Source organism: Triturus cristatus, chromosome 7 (assembly GCF_964204655.1).
Source record: "Triturus cristatus chromosome 7, aTriCri1.1, whole genome shotgun sequence".
In the NCBI taxonomy this organism is placed as follows: domain Eukaryota; kingdom Metazoa; phylum Chordata; class Amphibia; order Caudata; family Salamandridae; genus Triturus; species Triturus cristatus.
In genome coordinates, this window is record NC_140590.1 from 65,007,241 (window position 1) to 65,026,138 (window position 18,898).

General features: G+C 46.2%; 1 protein-coding gene across 1 annotated transcript in view; it reads left to right on the top strand.

The window, feature by feature from the left end:
* Positions 1–3,619: 3,619 nt before the first annotated feature.
* The window catches only part of LOC146808825 (uncharacterized), a 33,396-nt gene continuing 18,117 nt past the window's right edge, over positions 3,620–18,898 (top strand). Inside the window, exon 1 of the mRNA XM_085615647.1 lies at positions 3,620–4,427. The gene's annotated coding sequence lies outside the window, so the exon portion shown is untranslated. The remainder of the gene's footprint in view (positions 4,428–18,898) is intronic.

Consider the following 18,898-nt stretch of genomic DNA (forward strand, 5'->3'; position numbering starts at 1 on the left):
GGAGCCTGTTTGTAAGCTCCTACAATATTTTCATGTGATGGTAAATTGTGAAACATTTTCTTTGGACCTTGTGGCAGTAGATGATTGCTGGACAGTATCTGTGGGGTGTACTCTTGTTTAACATTGGTGCAGAAGGGTTTATGACTACTTCCTTTCCGTTGGAGAGCAAATGTTAGTTATTTAGCAAACGTGTTTTTAGGTCGAGCCTGGGCAGCACATGCACTGCTCTGCGAGGCATGCTGTATTAAGGTTGGGACTTGAGGCTCCGCCCACATTTTTCATTGGCTTGTCATTGTACACTGTAAACTGCGGCTGTTCATTAGTCAAAAGGCTTAATAGTTCCTCTTTAGCACCCCCTTGTCTCATTTTGTAACCTCCAATTGCGACACCCCCTGTTACATGTGTTGTTGCTCAGTAGGCTTTAATTACAGCCTCCGAGCACTATTTTCTTGAATAGCTTTTTCAGGACACGCTCTCAACGCTTTTTTCATTTTTATAGCCCGCCTTTGTAATGCAATCGGTCTTGCATTTGCGAGAGTTTAAGATATTGGCATTGTAAATGACAATGCCTTTTAGCCTTTTATTTATCTGTTTTAAAAACAACACATAAATAAAAGAAATTGTTATTTATCTGTTTTAAAAACAACACATAAATAAAAGACATTGTCATTTACAATGCCAATAGCTCAAACTCTCATAAATGCAAGACCTATTGCATTGCAAATGCCTGTTTCAAATGTGGCAAAAGTGAGGACTCATTGCTTACTCCAGGAGATGAAAAAGGAATTGGAACACAAATACAGCATGATTTGCTTCTTGACACTTTTACACTCACATAAGACAAAACTGCTCAGGATCACATCCATCACCCAGTAGTATACTAAAAACACAACAGAACAATGGGTATGGTCCAAAATTTTGCCTGAACACCATTTGTCCCAAACGTTTTTAGATGGTCTCACTCTTTTGGGCCAACCAAAAAACACAATTCTATACATACAACTCCACAGTTTTGAGGAGCACAATAGAACTTTTTTGCAAAAGAGTCTAAAGAGATCCTGTATAAATCACAAAATGTATACAAGCATTTGGACTAGACGATATAACAGCAAAAGGCTATTTATCATATGAAATACAGATTACTTTCACATCTGAATTTTTTTCATTATCTTTATTCAAAAGTTACTCAAATGTTTTGCTAAAACAGGATGACATATCCAAGATTAAAACAGCCTACGTGTTTTGTCCCTGTTCACATGGGACTTCTTTTGATAAATAGAAGCCTTTTGATGTCATATCGACTAGTACAAACGCTTGTATACATTTTGTGATTTATACAGGATCTCTTTAGACCCAGTAGTATACTAGACCACTGTAACAAACCAACCCATTACCACCTGAACAGGCGTGAAATAACTGAAAATCTCTGCCTCATACCGCTGGCCAGCTGAGAACTCTAATTTACTCCAGACTAGGTACATATTACAGCCACTTTTTGGCATGTCACAATGACAGCCATATTTGGTATTAACAAAGTCCATTTCAGCAGATCTTTCCGCCACTTCTCCCTTTAACGTATGTCTGCTCAGGGCCATACACTCAAAACAAAATATTTAAGAATGGACAACCCAGTTCATTAACCAACTACGCGGACTATGAACATAAGAAATACCAAAAAGGGAGGTGCACAAAGCTGCCAGCTTACTGAAAAACATAAACTATATGCCAGTCTTTCACACTTCTTTATCCATCATACTGCTAAGCTCTGCGACCCATATATACCACGATAACAGCACCTTGGTGGTCATCACACACCACATGGAAACACTTCTGTATTGGTGTAGTGTTTGATGACAATTGGTCTTTGGGTCCCCAAGTTGCTAATAAAGCAGCAGCCGTGAAAAGATCTTCGGCGGCTATATTGGGTTTTGTCAAAAGACTCGGTGGTAAACTAGCTGAGGCCATATTGATGATTTATAGATCCAAAACCCTGGCCATAGCAAGGTACGGGGCAGGTATTTGGGGCTATAAAGATCTAGCACCGATCCAGAGAGAAGAAAATAAATTCCTTCGTTCTGTTTTGGGTCTCTCCCAATCTACTTCATCCTTTGCAGCCCATATGGAGCTCGGGATGGGGTACATTACGGATGTTTTAAATCTGGCACCACTCCTACTCTGGATTAGAACCTGGCTGAACCCGAACCTTACACTGAACCACAAGATCATTAGAGACTGTATGGAGAGGGATGGAGTGGCGGACATTCTGTGGTTGACTTTCATTAAAACATCTGCAGTACTTTTGGGTCACCCTGAATTATACCTGAACCCGGAAAATCTTACTAAAGAAGACATTATATGGGTAAAAACACAATTTATTAATTTACGTGAATCAGAACAAGAAGCAAAGGAAATTACAAAGCCTACAGTCAGGTCACATTTTTTGCTGATCTCGTCTCTGTCAATTCAACCTTACTTGACTATTGTCACTAGACCCTATCACCGGTGGCTCCTAACAAGATTTAGATTCAATCAAGTTCATTTTTTGTTGGGAATTTATGAAAAGTGGTGTCACCCAAATGAAAACGTGCCCTGTGACTGTGATCATTTTTCTGATCAGGATCAGACACATTTTTTGTTTTTCTGTTCTTTCTTCTCTGAAAGCAGGAAAAAGTTTATTAGACCACTGCTAAGGGAAAAGGGGTTTGTACAGTTCAAACCCGCATTGTGTTATCTTCAATTAATGGAGACCCCTTTAGTAATGTTTGGCGTAGCCAACTTTTTGATTGCCTGTATCCGGGCTAGAAGAAAAAGACTTAAGCTGAATGTAGGTTCTTGTCTTGTAAATGCTTACCCGAGTATTGTATGAGATAATTTAACTCAACCTGCCTATAATACATGAAATACTGGGATTATGAACCACGTCATATTTGTTATCAATTTGAGTGTGTGGTTTTATTGTTATTGAATTTTAATATATTCAAAATTTTAATTTATATAATATGCTCTGGAAACTTTTTAACTGTATGTAACTGTATAGCATACTTTTATGATTTTTATTTAATCGAATAAAGTGTTTTTTTGACTTGACATGGAAACACTTCTGTATTAATGTGTCGTTAATAGATTGTAGAGTTTAGAATGTTTAGTTGACTCTATATTCTGCGAGTGATAAAATAGAATGTATTGGAGACGGACGCGGTGTAGCAGTGGATGTGCTCACACCTCAATAAACTTCATGAATTACTTTCGTTGGCATTTATCATCATTACAACTTCCCTGAAAGGATCAAAACAAAGGCCGCACTCTTTTAACCACACACAGTGTACCTTGCTACCCATGTAGGAAAGCGCTTTAGCGCCCCACTTAGGATAGTAAGCGCTACATAAATGTTGCAATACAAAACAATGACTTAATAACAACACACATTAAGTAAAACGTAGTTCATAGCTTTAGAAATGGCCTAATGACAAGAGGGGGCTATAAAACGAAACTTCAAAAAATGCACGACATATATATCCTCAGTTCCCCAACAAACGTCGTAAATATTTCCACGCGTGCAGTGTCCTGCGAGTAGATGATGGGAAGTGACGTCAGCTGTGCTCAAAGTATTGGGACGAATGAGGACACTGGGGGCGAGGGGGGAATGCTGTCCCATATCCATCTACCTTATTTTTAATAAGTGAAAGTATATAGCAGAGCACTGAAAGATCCTTCCCACCACAAAATAATCATCTGACAACTCTCTAGGCATTGAGCGCTGGCCCCCATTAACATGGAAAGAGGACTGGGGAGAGAGGCGTCCATTGTGCGGTCCTTCCGTGTCCTTCAACGCGGCGGCCATCTCGAAAGAGAGAACTATCAAGGTGGAGAGACATTGGACGACGGACAATACGCAATGGGTGACCAACCTCATTTGGGTCTCCAAACTTCATTCTTAAGTTGATAAGAGGAGAAGCCAGAACAAACAGATCGACAATGTCGCGTGACACTGGCTTCACAAATCAACCTTCATCGTAGGCTTGCCTCTGTGATCTCATAAAACTCAAACTAACCAGCGGTCTAATACTGCTTGACTAGAAGGCAGACGCCCATAAGCCGTCTATCCTATATGTCTACAGATGAAACTGACCACTGTTTTTAATTTCGATAGGTTGCGGAATATTCCCCGGTCCAACATGGCTGCGCTCTCCTATTGCTTCCGTTCTCAGTTTCTATGACGTCATCGTTCCCGGGACCCCGCCCCTCTGTTTGGGGAAGGGTCGTCACTGATGTCCCGACGCCTCCCCACCCTCCCTCACCACTTCACTGTGGCGATGGAAACGTAAACAACGCTGAGAAATAAATCCGAATTTTTATCCCCACCTCTTTGGAGATTACAGATTCTTTCTTAAGAGACCACCGGGATGCGAGAGGCTGAGGCCTGACAGGTGAGTGATGAACGGGCACTGATGGGGACGGGAGCGGTTACTCATGATGAGGTCTGGACCCCTGGGTGTGGTCCTAGGAGGGACTGATTAGGTCTAGGCCCCTGGGTGTGGTCCTAGGAGGGAGGGACTGGGCCCAGGAGGAGAGGTCGGGGTTCTGGACCCCATGCAAGGTATGGATCTGGTAGGGGAGGGTTCCAGTGTGAGAAGGGAGGAAGAGGCCCCAGGAGAGGGAGGAGGATCAGACAGGTGATGGGGTCTCGAACCCATCAGGGGGTGGGGGAGCGATTTCAGGATTAGACATGGGTGTCAAGACGAAAAATAAAAAAGCATTTGCAATGCAATAGGTCTCGCATTTGTGAGAGTTTAAGCTATTGGCATTGAAAATGACAATGCTTTTTTTCTGTTTTTAGAATTAACACATACATAAAAGGCATTGTCATTTACAATGCCAATAGCTCAAACTCTTGTAAATGCGAAAACCTATTTAATTTCAAAGTATCGGCCACCATTGTTCCGGGCTGCTTGGAAAGTGAAAGCGCGCATGGCATGCTGAATGTTGCAGGAAAGCATGTGGTGCCTGCAGCAGGAGAAACTCATTAAAGAAAAATAGTGTTTACAGATTAAATAAGACCTATCTGTAACAACTGAAGTAAAAGGGCCAGTCCTAATGGGAGGTTGCAAATGAAGACCAGGCGGTAATAAGGAGGGACTAACAAGCTTATATACGAATCAGAAGCCAGGATTTATGAAGGACAATGACACAAGCCAATGACAAATATGGATGGAGAGTGGGCGGGGCTTCACGTACATACTCAAATACAGCATGCCTCGCAGAGCAACGCATGCGCTGCCCAGGCTGTTCCTAAAAATGGGGACTAGTACTGCAGCAGAAATTTACGACTGCAATGCAGAACAAGTAGTGGCAGCCTCTTACTACAGTTGGTAGTGCTGCGCATCATCTTTCCCTGCTGTTAGAAGTGGTAGGGTAGAACGCAGGAGGTGGACAAGATGATCTGGTGAGTGATGGACATTTTGACTACCTACTGCCACTCTAGTGACAGCGGATAAACTAGATAAACTGCCCCAAACCTAATGCGTGGTCCTTGTTTGGCAGAATATTCCTTTACAGGAATTGGTGGAGTTGACTACATCTAATCAAGTGGAGATAGATAGATAGACATACCAGATAGATAGATAAAAAATGTGTCCACCCCCTCAATTGTTAATTTGTATTTTTTTTATTTTTTATTTTAAAAGTTTTATATAGCGCTAGCTTGACCCGTAGGTATCAGAGCGCTTTACCTACATACTGTAAAGAAAACCAGACGGAAATTGCATTACATAGTAGGCAGTAAGGAAGCAAAACCAGGGATAAAAAAAATACAGCATGGAAGATAAGGTGGTTAACACAGTCCGGTAGCCAACTATCCTTGAATGTCAAGAGAGAGGAGTAAACTCCGATATTAAAGTCTAGGTTAGTTGACATTGGTCAGGAAAGTATTTGTTAAGGAGATGAATTTTCAGGTCCCTTTTGAAACAGGAGAAAGAGGGGTTGCATCTGAGGACTATAGGGAGAGCATTCCACATCCTGGGAGCGTTGCCAGAGAACGATCGGTATTGTGTGGTTTTCTTTTTCAGTTTCAGATGAATAAGAAGGAGTGAGTTGGAGCTTCTCAGCGATCTGGATTGACCAGCTCTTACCAGTTTGTTGTTCAGGTAGTTGGGGGCCGGAGAGTGAAGGGTTTTGTGTGTGATGCATGTAATGTTCTAGAGCACTCTCCCTGGCTTAGCCTTACAATAGCTGCTGCTCTTGCGTGGCATAAAGCCTTCCGTGTGGGTATATGGCTTTAGCATCCAGAGGATGCATCAAGGTTGGAATGTGTAAGCTACAAAAATGATGCACCAAGAGACAATGTAGTTTACGGCAGGGACTACGTGAATAGAAATGAATATAGCATTTTACAACGCGTGCTTTTACTACGCGGTAGGTAACAAGGCTGCCAGTAGACACATTAGATATCTAAACAGTGCAGTGCTCCAGCACGGAGTGCAAAATCACTCCCAACCGTCACGGACCAAAAGATCTCACACACGCACACTATCCATACATTCGCTGGTGGGGCCCATAACACCAACACACACTCACCATCAGTCCGTGCGAGAGGCGATTATCTTTCCAAGCGCTGGATAATGAGGGAGGAAAGATACCACTTTACCCTAATGAGCAACAAATCTACACAACCTTCTTATACTCATTAGGCCCTAGATTTCACCCTTTGATATTCCCTTCATAAACGGGACAGATCTGTTAGTTGTAGGTGTAAGTGAATTTCTAATACTCTAATTAACCTTTTCATTAACACATTTCAATGAATAAACAACCCAACTCATTTCTGTAGATGTTCAAATCCAAATTTATATTAATATTGCAAATTAAATCATTCATTTGATCAAGTTGCCATTCATATTTACCTATTCTGGCTAAAGTCGTCCTCTATGTCAAATCTGTCAGTCTCGCAAATCTATGCCCATCAATTTTAGCAGGTTCAGTTCATCAGGTGTTTGGGCAATAATTCAGTCCGTCAAAGATTCAGGCTAACAGCTGTCCTGCATTGTCACCGTCCTCTCCGTCAGCATATCATCAGGAAATCGAAGGAGCGACATCCCGACCTCTCTATTCTATGGGTTTTAATAATAATTTCAATAACAAAATGTAACAAAATTGAGTTTTAAACTGTTCTGATTGGCTGATCAGGGGTCATCCTCTAAGTTCCCATAATGTTTAGTCCATGGTGTCAGCATACTTGCTGGTTCCGGTTCTTTAATAAAGTCTTTTGTCTGTAGCATTGGCACTATTCCCAGTGGCCTTGATAAGTACAGCTTGCCTGGGGTCAGGACAGGGCCATTGTTGCTCATCTTAGCGCAGGCGCACTTCACCCAAGCCTGGTTCAGCGTTGGCAGTCGGGTTAGGCACCAAAAGCAGCCATCATTCGATAGGCCAAAATAGTCAACTTAAGCAAAGAAACACAAAAACGTAATTCATACATAGAAATGACTAATTAAATGTTATTCCCTCGCTAATACCCATATGTGTGTGTATTTATCTAGCCAAAAGCAACACTCAATGCGATTTATACTTACTAAAAAAGCACGAATCACAATTACATCACCAAAGCGACATATATCATGCAATATTCTAATTGTTTATCATTAATATGCGTACGAAATTTAGTTCACGTAATTAATTAGGCCATGCAGATGCAAATCCAACGTGTAATTCATATATTAGTAAGGTTGGTAAATATTTTCCACATCACTCCAATCCGTTAGTTCAATTATAATTAATTAATTAATCTAATTAATAAAATAACATGCAAAGTGGGTTGGGTATACAACATTTTGCATAACCCGCTCCAGCAGCAGCACCTCTAAACTGTCAGCAGGGCTGGAAAACATTTACTCACGTGTCATGTGTGGGGAGGACTTCAATGTGGTGTGAAGAGTACTGAAAACAGTAGTATGTTCTAACATGTCGCAGAGTACTGCAAATCGACCACAAACTCCCCTTTCTTTCCTCCCAGATGGTCCTAGGCTGCTAATGTTTCTATGGGAAAAAACCTTTACATTGCGGTTATTAGACCACGATGCCTTTACAGCGCGGTTTTTACAATGACTGCGTTGTTACAACGCGATGCCATTACTACACAAGTCATTACATCCACTTGCAGTAGATGGCGCTGTAACATTAGGAATGTATAATTTACTATTCCAACTCCAGCCTACGCAACAGTAGGGAAGGTGTTGGAATAGTAAATTATACTATTCCTTATGTTAGAGCGCTATCTACTGCAAGTCGATGTAATGACTTGCGTAGTAATAGCATTGGGTTGTAACAACGCAGTTGTTGCAACAACCGCGTTGTAAAGGCATCGCGGTCTTATGACCGCGATGTAAAGGTTGTTTTCCATAGAAACAATAGCAGCCTAGGACCATCTGGGAGGAACGAAAGGGGAGTTTGTGTTCGATTTGCAGTACTCTGCGACACGTCAGAACATACTGCTCTGTTTTTAGTACTCTTCACACCACATTGAAGTCCTCCCCAAACATGACACGTGAATATACGTTTTCCAGCCCTGCTGACAGTTTTGAGGAGCTGCACTGTTTAGATATATGATGTGTCTACTGGCAGCCTTTTCAAGAGTCAGCAAGTCTGCAGAAGATGTAATCCCTTATGAGGTAAGCCTTGCATGCCAGCCTTGACGAGGCACTGGCATTTTTTGAGGACTACCTTCTCCATAGGTTTTTCCATTGTATAGCAGGCTGTCAGAACCCCACAAGCCTTACCTGTATTGCTTGCGGAGTTATCTCGCAGGGACGACGTGAACAACCTCCACAGTTCCCCTCCCTACCTGATCAAGGTGACAACTAGACCCAGGCAAGGATGGGATCAGGGGAAGGTGCCAAAAGGGGGTTGGGAAAGGACGTCTTGAAGGAAGACCAGGATAAGGATCCCACCAGACCGGGGCCGTTCTTCTGGGTATCGCCAGCTACACAAGGGAAAGAAGCGATTAGATGCGTCTACCTTGCTGCTATTGGGCATGCATTCATTCACAACAACCATTCGGCAAGGAACAAAGTAACCAAGAATCCAAAAGTCACCTGGCTATGAAGATTGGGCTCCGCTCGTGGATTGCCCAGAAGAGGGTTGCGTCGAAGGCTTCCGACGTCTGTGGTTAGGAAGACAGCAAGGGTTCATGCCGACGTGCATGCTGGCCATGGACAGTGATGAACACAAGGGCGCTCCTGCGCAATGGACGTGAACCAAAAGAAACCATGAACACACTTCCCTGTGTGTGCCATGGAATGAATAATCCGCAAACAAGAAGAAAAAGCTCTCCTGCGCTGGTGAAAAGAAAAATGTCCTGGTACCCAAGTGTCAAAAGCGTGTTCCGGTTGGCCAGGGGTGTGGACGCTCCTGCGCCAAGGCAAAATCAGGGAGTGACCGTGCCCACGCCTTTCTAGCGTGACACGGAAAACAGGAGAAATGGCGCTCCTGCGCCGACAAGAGCCCGTGCCCACGCTTTCTCCGCGTGGCACGGAAGACAGGAGTGTTTGGCGCTTCAGCGCCGTGCGAGGAGTTGAGGGGAATTGGCGCTTCTACACCGACAAGTGCCCGCGCTTTCTCCGCATGGCACGGAAGACAGGAGTGTTTGGCGCTTCAGCACCGTGCGAGGAGTTGAGGGGAATTGGCGCTCCTGCGCCGACAAAAGCCAGTGCCCACGCTTTCTCTGCGTGGCACGGAAGACAGGAGTGTTTGGCGCTTCAGCGCCGTGCGAGGAGTTGAGGGGAATTGGCGCTTCTGCGCCGACAAGAGCCCGTGCCCGCGCTTTCTCCGCATGGCACGGAAGACAGGAGTGTTTGGCGCTTCAGCACCGTGCGAGGAGTTGAGGGGAATTGGCGCTCCTGCGCCGACAAGAGCCCGTGCCCACGCTTTCTCCGCGTGGCACGGCAGATAGGAGTGTTTGGCGCTTCAGCGCCGTGCAATAAGTTGCTACCGCCGTGGCACGCTCTCCAATGCGTGCTGCGGTACAAACCCAGTTCTCGGTAGGGGTCTGTCCGGAGGGTGAAGCTGGACCGGAAAGCTGGAGGTTTCAGTAGAGCAAACGGCAACGGCATCAGCTGTGCAACTAAACTGGAAGCACTGACGGGAGCGAGCGCCGCGGCTATCAGCGGTCTTGCCCGGAAGTGCTTCAGTGCTTCCTGTGTCTGGCACTAGACCGCTAACCATAGCGGCGTAAGACTCCGGCTGCCGGAACCCACCATGCGTTCGCGCATTCATACTTCCTGTAATTTCCATGACACAGGCGTGGCTGGGGCAGCATGAACACGAGGCATGCGTTGCATGTGACTGTCACTGTCCCAACCCAGTTGTGATCTCAGGCAATGGTCAGATACTGTAGATCTTTTGCAGGTTAGAAAGGAAAACGTTGTTTTCTTTGAAACATTGCTCAGTGGGTAGAGCACCTGTACCAAATACTTGTGTGCATTGAACAACCATGAACGTTTGTAGACTAGCTCAATGGGTGAATGTGCCTGATTCAGAGAACTGTGTGCGGTCTTCAAATCGCAGGGTTCAATCCCCATGAGACAACTCGCCTTATCATCCTCCAGAGGCTGAAAAAGGAGCACCCTTGACAAGTAACAATAGCTTTCTTTATCACACCTTCACTCTGTTTTAGTAAACAAACTAAAAGTTAACTTCTATATTGGCGATTTTCCCCTCAAATTAAATTACAGGTATAATTATATGAAATAATTCACCGCAGCCTGAACTGCTCCGTATGTAACAAATTGCCCTATAAGGATAAACAGCCAGCGGTGGACCTAAAAAACCTGGAGTCTAATTCCAGTGTCTCTACCTGGCCAAGTTGTATGATCATGGGAATTTCACTATATCTCTCTCTCTTTGATCTCAGGTTACCAGAAGCAGGAGCACCTACAGATAAGCTTAATGGTTGTGTTTAGTGTTACATAACATGTAACACAAAGACACTTAAAAATTTATTGCAAAAAAATTGTTTGTATAGCGCCAAAAACTCAAAGTTACCTAGGCTCTGTATTGGTCAGTAGAGCCAAGAAGTGGTTCAACTGGATACGATTTCAGCAGCCTTCTGAACAGTAATAGTTATACTTGTTTCAAGACATGAGGGAGGCAGTTCAAGGATGTGCGGGCAGAGGCTTCCAGTCGCCTCTTTTGTTTTTCTTTTGCTTGTCACTTGGCTAGCCTGTATTCTAAGTTTATTATTTATTTTGGGTATCTGTAAGGTGCAATACGTTGATAGAGCTTGAAAGAATCTATACAAGAGAGAGGAGCTGTTACCCAGGGAAGGGTTGGAACAGGCATTGAAGACAATTGCTTCTTGTTGGCCGAGCCCTCTTCCAAATAAGGTTGTAGATCTGGAGGGAGGGGAATCAGCCAAGCTCGGAGATGAGGGACTCCGCAGACTCTGTAATATGTGAGCAGTCAGGTTACAGACCAATTGGGATGCTCTGTGGGGTCAAGAGTGGAACCTCAAGGTTAGCAGCTTTCCTAGACTTGAAGCCAGTGGAGTGCTTTGAGGATCAGAGGCATATTGCCACTGTGAGCTTTACTGTTCACAAGTCGCACTGCAGAATTTTCAAGCATTGGATTATTTGGTGATACACAGAGCCCACACCTTGGCTCAGTGAGATGCAGAGATCCAGTTTGTTGGTAATGAATGCTTCCATCATCCATCCTGAGATCTGTCTTTGAAATGAGATACATCGCGTCTTTGGCATTGCACCATGTAGTTCTTGAGGTAGACAACATCACTATGTGTGCATCAAAAGAAAGTAGGGCTCTAGTGACGTGCCAAAGCTCGTTTTTTTCCTACTAGGTTGTGTAAGTAGAGTGGTAGAGTGACTAAAGCTTTGGGGGAGCCTAAGGTCCGACATGCTCTTTGACACAGTCAAGAGGAGCATGTTTTCACTCATCCAGTTCTGATTGTTCTTTGAGTGTGCTGGAAGCGGGTTAGACATTTTCCGGTAGTCCTTTGAGTAGCTGACAGTTTTTGCTTTTCTTATGATAACTGTTGGAATTGGGGGTCCCGGTCTCTCACTGCTGCCACCAACTGCTGGAGGCGTGCGTCCCTGCTTCACACCGCTGTCACCCGGTGCGAGCTCCGGACTCCCAGTTTCAACGTTAGGCTAAGTAAGGACACCGTCTGAGATAGCCCTTCTCACCCCCTTAGTAGCTTGGCACGAGCAGCCAGGCTTATTTCCAAGGCACGAGTGTACAATATGTGCAACCACACTCAGAGCAACCCATTGATGTCACCACAAATAGACTCCACACAAGTTTTTATAAAACGAATATAATCTTTATGTAAGAAGATATACAAGATGACCACACAATACAAAACCAACATATAAGGATGGGTAATATTCCTTCCGGTGGATTGGTAGGTTCTAATTCCAACCAACAGTTCAGTTCTACTTCTAACCGTTCCCAAAAGGTTAGGCAAGTCGTATTGCTAGAATCACACACGTTGCAAAAGAAACAAAATACTGCAATGCTTAACGATATACCTCGTGCTATGCACTGGAGCAACAATGCCTTGCGTAGCACCACAATCATGTACGTTGCAACAGAAGGAATAATGCAATGCGTATCACCACCAGCATGCCCGGTGCAAGAAAGAAACAAAGCAATGCGCCACGCTACAATCATGTACTTGCGCGATAGAAAAACAATGCAAGGTGCCATGTAATAATCCTGAACTGTGCGATAGAGAAATAATGCAGTGCGCCACGTTACAATCTGGTACTCTGCAAGGGAAACAATAACGCAGTGCGTAGCGTACCCAGCATTTAAATCGTCAGGCACAATTAGAGTCAGGCGTCATACGACAGTTCGATAGTTCTTTAGCAGCAGTAATGCAAAGTGTAATACGACAGTTTTTATGTGCTCCGTTAACAGTTGCCCCCAATCCTGGATCAACGATGACACCAAAGTACTGCTTCTCACTCAGGCCCCAGTACTGCCCCACCATGGGTCAGCACGGGCCTAGATCCGAGCCGAAGCAACAGGCTCGTGCAGCTGCCAGAAGAGAGAGACCGAGAGAGTGTCCCTCCGGGCCTGCACCCCCACCCCAGGTGCTGATCCATGTTACCTGGAGGGGCGCGACCCCACTCTCCTCTCCTTCGTCAACGACTTAGGCCTTGATCCACAACTCCGTCAAATGGGCACGGCGAGCTTGGGCCGGCGGTTTAACTTTTCCGGGGCTGCCGGTCCGGGCCGCTACTACTTCACTCCGAGGACCCGATTACCTAGTCCTCTTCCCAGCGGTCTCAGTAGGTACCAAGACCTGCCCTCAGCGCTGTGGAGACCTATTTCGATTTCGGTGCACCCACCACCCAGGCACTCTTCACCAGAGCCTGGGGTTGTACCGCGACACGCACTCGGCGCGTCCGAGACTTGCCTCTTCTCTGGTGCCCACGATGACCAGGCGCTCCTCACCAACGCCTCACCTCGCACCACGACACGCACCCTGCACGTACGAGTCTCACCTCTTCTCCTGCTGCACCCGATGACTCGGCGCTCTTCACCAGCGCCTCAGCTTGAACCACGACATGCACCATGCGAGTCCGAGTCTCACTTCTTCTCCGCTGCAAACCACGTCCAGGCGCTCTTCACCAACGCCCTGGCTGCATCACGACACGCACCATGTGCATCCGAGACTCACTTCTTCTCCCGGTGCACACCACGACCAGGTGCTCTTAACCAACGCCCAGACTGCACCACGACACACACCCTGCGCGTCCGAGACACACTTCTTCTCCCGGTGCACACCACGACCAGGCGCTCTTCACCAATGCCCGGACTTCACCACGACACGCACCATTCTGGTCCAAGTCTCCTCACTTCTTTTGGTGTACACAATGACCAGGCGCTCCTCACCCACGCCCTGGCTGCACCCCGACACGCTCCTTGCGCATCTGCGACTCAGTTAACTCCCGTGTTCCCACGATCACAATGCACAACTTTTGAGGGTCTCAAGCTGCCAGAGCACGCGCACACCGCGTTGCTTGGGGCATCTCCGGAAACTTTTATGTTCCTGTGTTTCCAAACAGGGAGCCAGCTCACCTCGGGCCCGTGGGGTTCAGGATACAGCACAAAGCACAGTCCTGTTCAAGAAGGGGAACACACCACCCACTGCAATATCCCTTCAGTCTCTTCCTTGGTAGAAGCTACAAACTGCAGGCCATCCCCAGATCATGAAGCAAGGGTCAGTCCTATCCAGCAGTCTCTTCAGCAACTTCTTCCTTGGCAGAGGTTCTTCTTGACCATGGAACAGGTCAGAGCCTCTGCAACATTCGACCTGTCCGTCTCGCCTTTCAAAATTACACCAAATTCTAGGGATTTCAGTTCTCTTAGTTATACTTCTTCATGTCTTTGAAGTTCGTATGTGCTCAGGGGTCCCTGACCCCTCCCTAAACAGTTCTGGGTGTCTCCCTCCCAGTGTCACCTTGCTGCCTTTGATACTGGGGGCCTGGATCCTTAATCACTCGGCTTGAGATGGGTCAATTGGTTTATAGCACCAGCCCAGGCCTTTTCACCTCCCGGGCTTCTCCTCCCCCTGCTCTCCAGATGCCGGGCAGCCTATTGCTATCTCAACCCCTCCCTGGGTCAAGACCTCTCCCAGCTCCTCGCACCTCACAGATCCAGACAGTCAATCCACATTCAGCAGAGACACACAGAAATGCTTAAAGCACAAAACTCAGACACTTTCTAAAAGAGTGGCTTCTGAACACAGTGACAAAACCACCTTCATAGAAAGATGTGTTATGACTCTGAGTTCATACATAGCAAACTTCACCTCTCCATTTTAAACTGATAGGAAACTAGGCTAACAAAACACAATACCCAGCCTCCCTCATTCTGTCCTATGGGCAGAATGGCCTTTCACCAGTGAAAACAAAATGGAGTGCTTTTCGCGGTCAGAACATAACACACATCTTAGTACATGTTCTGCCTTTTACTTATACTACACCCTGCCCAGGGGTTACCCAGGATCTACCACAGGGGTGCCCCTTGCGTACGCAAAAAGGAAAGTCAGGCCTGACAAGTGGTTGCACTTGTCAGGACAACATGCTAACTTAGCACACTGCGAGCAGGCCCTATACTGAAGTCCTGAGTTCCCTTCTCTGCGCGCCTTTGCATTACTAGCCGTAGCACACACTGCACATCACTAGGGACTTTACTAGTAAGGCAAGCATACCAATCATGGCCAACCAATTACCACTACACTTTACAAAGGGAACCCTCGTACTTTGATACTGCTTAGCAGTGGCAAAGTACCCAAAGCATCTAAATTGGCAACTCTCTGTCAGGAAAACAGTGTAGAGGGAAAGCAAAAAGATTAGGGAACTTTAGCCAAAAAGGCCAAGTCCTACAATAACCAGTATCCAAGGGTCTTAAAATGCTAATAGAACTCCAGGGAGAGGCTAAAGCTCTGACGTTTGAAAGTGTTGCTTTATTCACGTCTGCCAAGCACGCAAACGTGACACGGTGAAGTGCTTACCGTTCATGTATACTTGTTATCCGAAGTGTTTGACTTTTGTGGCAGACAGTTATGTCTGAAAGCCACTCTCCTCGAAACTTCTACATAAAGTATATTCTAATTAACACAGTCATGCCCTGGAACATACTTTCTGAAATGGCCTTAAGAAAGCCATAGGTCAAAGGGAGTGAAACTTGTGTCTACTGCCTGTTAACAATACAAGCAGGAACCACCAAGTACAATTTAAAAAATACTGAAAGTGAACATGGTCTCCATCCCTCTCCAAGAACCTTTGGAAGACTCGTCATGTAGATATAATAGGATCTTCTAGAATGCCCAGCAGAGTGTTTCTGAATTACCTGAAAAAGGAAATCGGCTGCATTCTGATACCTGAAAATGTGACACCTTATTGAACCTTGTTGCTTTAAACAATGCAAGGGTTAATCTGACCTAATTGAATCGTCGGCCTTAATCTCTCACAAAAAAGAAAGACTAAACTAACATGCATCCTTTTGTTTTGTGTACAAACTAATCTCACTTAGAGTAAATAGAGAACAGATGCACGTGCTCCACAACATATTCTAAACAGTCTAATTATACTCTGGGGTTAAAGGCCTGCATTAGTAGTTTATCAAACGTACCTCTGTATCTTCTACTGCAGGGCTCCATCGGGCTCTAAGTAGGGATTTAAAGGAATTGCCCATAGTGCCAATATCGGCAACTGTAGTCACATAACACACATAATACATCAATAAACCACACAACACTTTTTGTAAGTGGAGAAATATTGCTGCAGGTTTATTAGCATAACCAATATGCAAACATGGTGGGTTATCTTACGGGGGATCCCAGGGCAGGCCAACCCCTATGCCGCCTGCCCGTCTGATAAGCCTAAATTACACCGTGGCAGTCGCCAATTGGTGCATACCAAATCTTGGGAGGGGCCACCCCTCCCATCCGTTGACCACCAGTCCACTTGCTTACTCACGCCCCCCCGAAAGAGGTGGGCGGAGCGTATTATGGCAGCCCCCGGTTGCTCAGACCCACAACCGCCTGTAGGACTAACGGGGCGCCGTAGTTCTTCCAGGGGACAACGCTAAGACATCCCTGGGTATCCTGGCTTAGCACCACGCTGTGCTGCTGCATGAAGTACCCCTTGGTATCTGCAGACTCTGGATCGCCCTGTAACTCCTCCACAGCCTTGGGAGTGGCCACCGTCACTACCAGGGCCCCCCACCAATGTAGGCCTTTTACTTACAACATGCTGAGTACCGGGCTTCTCCCAGGTCCAGCCAAAACAAGTCTTAGCCCATACAGGACCGGAGGCCAGCATGCCCCATCAGAACAGGTGCCCTCATCCTTTCTAAACTCCCCGTGAATATTTGACTGAATTGACCTGAAACCTATAAATAAGCGTTGGTCCAATGTTACCTTTGCATGGCTGAAGAACAATACCTATGACCAGCCACTCCTGCCAGGAAGTGCCAATGCGGGTGGCGGTAAGAGTCGACAAGCCCGCCTTACTTCCTCTTTCACTCAGTTGTCTGAGTCTAGCACTAGTCGGAGTATGTCCATCGCATTCCGTCAGTCACCACTCAATGTGAAGCCTTGCCCTCCCAAACTTCTGCTAGTATACCAGGGAGCAGACAGGACAGAGTGACCCAGAGGGGAACCAACGTATAAAATACCTCTCTATTTTGAATACCGGGAATGCCAATGGTTCTCCTGATACTTTGTAGCCCAAATGTGTTTCCCAGGAGTTTCCCCCAATCATATGGACCAAATCGCCCCCGTTGGAAGGCCACTTCCACAACCTGCATAGCTGCCAGCCAGTGCTGGAGGGCGGGAGAAATTACCCGTTATCGTTACTCAAATCAATGGTACCTGTTTCATCGAACTCAAGGCTGAGATACTAAGTGAACCTACCCGGATCTGCATCTTGCGTTTCCCACCAAACCTATGTACCATGTCGTCCTGGTTGGAAGGCAACTTTCACAACCTGCCAGCTGCCAGCCCAGGCTGGAGGGCGGGAGAAATTACACATTATCGTCACTAAAATCAAGGTGCCTGTTTCAACGAACTCGAGGACGGGATACTAAGTGAACCGACCAGGATCTGCGCCTGAACCAGAGGTCGGACCCAAGCCCCTCTAAGTTCGGCCGCTCCACCTGCCTGTTAACATGAATCCCAGGGCAGACCACCAGCATCTAACCCAAGCATGGCCCTGCCTGAGCTAAAACACCCCTGAAAGGCATGACAACATGCTAACCACCAACATTGCATTCAGAATGTTCGCAGACATCTACCAAGGGAAATGCGCTTGATGAAGCAACTGGCACCATGCCATCAAAATATCAACTGAACCTTCTATGACTGCAAAAGAGCTCTTGTGATTGTCCGTATTAGTGCTCCCTCCCATACATGTCAGCCCTAACCAGGCAACCCGCACCCTCTTGGCACTGGCACCCTCCCGCCCCAGCAGACAGAGGGTGCCTGATTGTATGTAGCCCCAACTTTACGTATGTCAATGACTGAATCCCAGGGTATGATGACACTCAGCTGACTCTACTGCTGAGTGCACGTTGCACCATCACAGGTATGTCTTTGCCTGTGCCGTGCCTGGCTGCACAGTTTGAGACATTGCCAGCCCCAGTCCCGGGCGAAAAGAAGCTTTACAGCTGCTGGTGCTATTGATGGTACACTTAGCCTGAAGAAACAGAAAGAGATGCCCTTACTACTGTTGTGTACGAACCCACCCCATTGGCTCTCCATGTTTCAATACCTTCCTGTTAAGAATGGTTTCCTTGAAGAATGTTGACAACTATGTTCTGCAGTGGCGGGACTGCAAGATCTAATGAGTTTCTAGAAGGACACCTAGTTCACGCCCCCAAAATTACCACTTATCGCCGTGTTGCCTGCGCTGGGGCAACCTGTCAACGCAACCAAGAAGTCTAACCTTACCCATAACAGTGACCCCAACTGGCCCTGAAGCGAGACAAACCATGCAAGGGCAACTCAGCAGCCTCCCTCCGACTTTCCTGCTGTTTATAAGCTCAACAGATTGACAGCTGATAGCTCCGTTCCCTGTGTAACCCCTGCTTGCCATCTTTGCCGGGGGGGGGGGGGCCTTCAGGACTACTTAGCATGCACCATTCTGCCAGTGCCTAAAAGACCTATGTCATGCTGCCTGGCCTAATGATTCTGGCCCTGCACTAGAAGCTCCCGCTTCAGCCTTGGGACAATACAAATCACCTGGAACATTGCTTAGCAAAGTGTGCTGCAGGGTTCTGCCTCCTCATCCATCGCATCCAGTTATGTAATCAACACTCCTCAGCCACCTACCGCAAGCAGGACTAGGACTCCAAGAGTCACAACAGGAATCACAGC